General features: G+C 42.2%; 1 pseudogene; it reads left to right on the plus strand.

The window, feature by feature from the left end:
- Nucleotides 1-1,085: 1,085 nt before the first annotated feature.
- Nucleotides 1,086-4,969, plus strand: LOC101520970 (mediator of RNA polymerase II transcription subunit 6-like; annotated as a pseudogene).
- Nucleotides 4,970-5,310: the final 341 nt, after the last annotated feature.

Consider the following 5,310-nt stretch of genomic DNA (forward strand, 5'->3'; position numbering starts at 1 on the left):
GTTAAATAACATGCTACTAAATGACTAACATGTAGCTGAAGAAATAAAATCAAGAACCTTCTTGAAGAAAATGATGCTATTCTATGATCTACAAGTCATTGAATGTAATCAGAAGAAAGTGTTTTGAAGAGATGAAACTAACCGAAAACATCAAATCCCATGATATAGAGTTTCCGCTGATCTTTGTTGGTGAAGTGTGTCTCTTCTAGACAACAAATAGATGAGTTTCGTTTTCAATCCAGTATACTAATCTATGCCATTTGATTGAACTTAAGCCATTTACATTACAGGTTAATATGTATGTGTGGCATTTTGGTCCTGTCATTTTAGGAATGGATTGTTCATTGGTTTAGTCTTCTGTTGTCATTTTACTGGGATGTTCTTCCCATTTGCCTTTGGTTTTGTTTGGTGCTATTCCTCTTCTCTGTCAAGAGAACATCTTGAAGTATCCTTTGTAGGGCAGGTTTGGAAGAGGCAAATTCTTTTAACTTTTCTTTACTGTGGAAGAATTTTATTTCATTTTCAAAGATAAAAGCAAGCTTTGCTGGATATATTATCCTAGGATGGCAATTTTTTTCTTTTAGAATCTGGAATATATCACTCCATTCTCTTCTTGCCTATAGAGTTTCCTGTGTGAGATCTCCTGTGAGTTTAATTGGCATTCCTTTGTATGTCAACTGTTTTTTTTTTTTAACGTGCACATTTAAGGATCTTTTCCTTATGTTCGATTGAAGAGAGCTTGATGATCATGTGTCTTGGTGAAGGTCTCTTTTAATCATGACTGTTGGGAGTTCTGTGCCCCTCCTGTTTTTTTCATTTTCATTCACTTTTTTTTGGAATTTTTATATTTCTCTTTTGATTTTGTCAGTGATCCACTGTTAATTCAAGAACATGTTATTGGGTATGTACTCTGCGCCAGAAGAGGGACCTGAATGCGCTGCGAGAACCATGGTGATGGAGGATACCTGAGATAATCTGCTGGAAATCTCTTGGGCTGACAGCTGTTGGATCCCATTTTGAACCGTGGTAGTGCCCTGGATTACTTTTCAGAAAGAAGTAACCCTTTCCATGACAGGGCAAGTAATAACGAAGTGGTCAAAATGTAGAGACTAACGTTAGAACACTTGAATCAGATGGTTGGAGTTGAATTGTTCTTTTACATGCTTAACAGCCCATTGTTTTCATCGTTAGGAAGCAACAGTGGCAGTACCCCCATCAAGTGTTCCCACAGCTGATCATTACATCTTTGCTGGAGTGATCTATCAGGCACCAGGCTGGGATCAGTTATAAACTCCGGAGTGCTTACTGCAGTGCATGGCATCCAGTCAGTATTTGATGAGGCTGTCACACTGTCACTACCACCTTTCCAAAGGGCATTGGTGGCATTTCAAAGATCATGAAAAACAAGAGCAAGTCAAACCTGAAGTCAAAAGAAAAAAAGATCCAAGTCTCATTTTTCAGAGACAACATGTGGATGCTTTACTTGTAGACCTTAGACAAAAATTTCCACCTAAGTTTGTGCAGCAAAAGTCTGGAGAAAAGCTGGTTCCAGTGGAGCAGTTCAAGAAGGAGGTCGATCCTGTGCTGGAAACTGTGAAAGCTGAGGAGAAGGAGCCCAGCAGGAGTGCCCTGCAGACGGTGAGCACAAATGGCCCCCCTGAGGCACTCCAGAGTGGAGCAGGTGGTAAGGAGGAAGCTTGGATCCCAACCATGAAGACTCCCAGACCTTCACCACAAACTATTAATACGAGCAACAAGGACTATATCCCAACTGCCAAGGAGGCCACAGGGAATTGGATGCCCTCGGAGGCCGAGTACTCTGAGGTCACCCACCCCCAACCGGAGCTTCCGCAGGGGATGGAAGAAGTCCAAACACTACCGTGCAGAAACCAACGTCATCGGAAAGACAACCAGAAGCCCTGAGCGGTCCGCACAAACAGAACAACAATAAACGTCCTTCGGGACCAGGGAGGAGAGCTTTCTCTGGTCCGAGCCTGACTCCAACCTCTGGACCTCCACTCTCCCTCACAATGACCATCGGGATCGCTCTGAAAACCCCTCATAGCAAACAAACAATCATACAAACTAAAAAAAACCTAAAATAAATAGAGAAACAACAAAGAGTAGAGCTTGGAATCTGACAGGAAAGAGCTGGCGTAGATTGGCTCATGCCTCGCTGGATGGGACACAAAGATTAGTCACTCCTCACCATGGTGTTGAGGATTTTCCTGCACAGCCCCCCCCCCCCCCCAAAAAATGTTCTGCACCTTAATTGTCGACAAATGTCTTGTTAGAGTTACAAGCCAGTCTAGATTATCCTAAAATCTACCAAGATCAGCAAAATTATACTTCAACACAACAAATGGCTAAATACTAAAATGAAATAGACACGAGACAGCTGAATGGTACCTTATAGCCATTTTAAGGTATATAGCAGCCGGTCCTGTATATAAACTAAAATTGAAATGTCAATGAGCTAATCATAGGTTGTGGTTAAGAGCTTGCTTTTTTTTTTTTTTTTTGAACATACTGGTTACTCAAAACCATGTCAATTCCATAATATTGCAAATTGCTGTTGATGTTATATTGGGACTCTTAATTGACTGTGATGATATTCTACCAGCTCTAACTTCGGACCAGAGATGGTCTCCCCAAGAAACTGTTCAACCAATCTGGACAATAAGTAGCTGGACTCTATGCTTGGTATACATTTGCAAGGAAAGAATCTTGATTGAATTTGAACTGTAATACTGCATCAAGGTGGAGGAATCCACCAGGGGGGAGGGGCAATGGGGAGGGGTGGGGAGATTCCCAGAGCCTATGAAACTGTCACATAATGCAAAATAATTAATTAAAAATAAATAAATAAATAAACAAATAAAAATGGCCCCCCTGAGAAGCAGCTGAGGCTGCAGTGTGTGTGGGATTCCAGGCAGCAGCAGGGCTCCTAGTTTGTGAGAGCTGCTTACTGTGGCCGGCTTGAGCTTCAGAGATAACTCTGTGATACTGCTCTCATTTGGATGGAATGCACTCCTTCTTTAAGGAAGATTACAGACCCAACTTGCTTTCTGTGGGAATATATACTTTTTCTCCTTAAAAAGAAATAAAGGTATTTGTTTATAACACTTCGAAACAAAAAAGATCATGTCATTCAGTTTCTATGTGTTTGCCTATTTTCTAAAAGTTCTTTTGTTGTTAACTTCCAACTTTGATTCCATTGTTGTTGGAAATCACATGTGGAATGATTTCAATTTTGAAAAAACAATTCTGGAAACTTGGTTTATGGTCTAGTGTTTGGTTTATCCTAGAGAATGTTCCATACACTGATGAAAAGAATGTATCATCTACAACAATGGGATGAAATGTGCTGCAGGTATCAATTAGGTCCATTTGGTATAGGGTATAGATCTGTTGTTTCTTTACTGATTTTTCTTTTTTTGGTCAAGCTTTTCTGTCCATTGATGAAAGTGAAAAGCTGAAGTCCTCCTTATTATTGTATTGGAGTTTATGTCTCCATTTAGATCCATTAACATGTGTTTTATAAAACTGTGTACCCTTGAGAGATCAGACAAGATTGGCCATAACTTTTCAGCTCACCCTGATGTTACAAGAAATCTTTGAAAGTTAGAGATGGGTTTTAGTCTCATCTTACTGACTTTGGGAGAAACCAGAAGGACAGGAAGTGGAGCTGGGCAGCAAGCAGGAGGCCAGTCAGTGTGGCTCTATGTAGTGCTAGTCCATCAAGGAGACCCCACAAGGCCAGTCCATCATAAAATAGCATCTGTTTGTGATGTGGCAAGCCAGGGATCAGGCGAACAGCTGTGTGATGGAAGGAAGGGTCCTGTCTGCTCTGCCAAGAAGCAGGTCACTGGGAGGAGAAGCACCTTGGGAGGCCAAGAACTCCTGGTTCAGAACCACAGACTTAGTAGGTTCCTAGGTAAAAATCAAGCAAGCAAAAAAATAAAACCTCCTGTTTCTACCTAGCTTCCATAGTTACCCATCACTATGGAGGGCATTGCCCAGGGTCAGTGACATTACAGGTAAAACTAAATCTCCTTGTAAACAGCACCTATTCTGTCCTAGCCTCTTATCAGCTGGGTAATGGGAATCAATGAACAGCTCCCCAAGGAGATCCATACCTTCATTAGGATACTTCTTCCAGTACCGCAGGTAAAGGGATGGATAGGCCTGGGCCTCACGTGCACCTGGCCAGACCTAAGCAACCACCTAATTATCAAATTCCTCCTAACAATTTCTATTTACCTCTCGATGGCAACATTTTCTCTGAATTTGGGTCCTCTAATGACTATTCTTTGTTTTGGACCTTATATATTGAATCTGTATATTAGGTCTGTTTTCTCCCAACTTAAGATAGTAAAACTCTAGGTGGATGTGCTCATGCAACCTCAATAGCAACAGTTTCTGCTAGCTGGCCCTGCAGCCCCTTGAGAGGCCATCTTCTGCTGGAACCCTGGCTTCAACATGGGCCCCTATTTTGGCCCTTTTCAGCTTGAAAATGCCAGGACAATCATTGTTCTAACCGTTACAGCAGCCGAGGTATCCAGTAGCAGAGGGAGAGTGAGGAAACCTGGGACTGGAAGCAGGCCAGACCTACTCCATCTCACAGCTTCTTGCCAGCAGATACACACTAAATAAATCAGGATTTTTTTTTCTCTGCTGTAAGGAAGCAAACTTCTGGTTTTCACTCATTGTCAGGGGGCTATACTCCTGCTTCCCTGTTTGATCCTTTGTGCTATGTTCTAGAACAATTTCTGTTTACCATTTCTGTACCCACCATATTAAGAGGAATTTTACACTCACTTTATTACTGATCTCATTGGGTATCCCAGCAGGCATTGGGACAGGAATATCCGGACTGGCTGTTTCAGAAGCCATGGTGTATAAAACTGAGGATTTGTCTTTCAAAGAAAAGATAAGCAAAGCATCACAGCAGCGGTCTTGTCCCTAGGATCAGGTGGATGCACTGGTGGCAGGCTTCCTTCAAAATGGCCGAAGATTAGTCCTTCTCACTGCTGAAAGGAGGACACTGTCTTTTTGGATGAAGAGTTCTGTTTTTTTTTTTTTTTTTAAGATTTATTTATTTTTATTACAAAGTTAGATATACAGAGAGGAGGAGAGACAGAGAGGAAGATCTTCCGTCCGACGATTCACTCCCCAAGTGACCACAATGGCCGGTGCTGTGCTGATCCGAAGCCGGGGACCTCTTCTGGGTCTCCCACGCGGGTGCAGGGTCCCAAGGCTTTGGGCCGTCCTCAACTGCTTTCCCAGGCCACAAACAGGGAGCTGGAT

The sequence above is a fragment of the Ochotona princeps genome, chromosome 9, assembly GCF_030435755.1.
Source record: "Ochotona princeps isolate mOchPri1 chromosome 9, mOchPri1.hap1, whole genome shotgun sequence".
NCBI classification, from domain to species: domain Eukaryota; kingdom Metazoa; phylum Chordata; class Mammalia; order Lagomorpha; family Ochotonidae; genus Ochotona; species Ochotona princeps.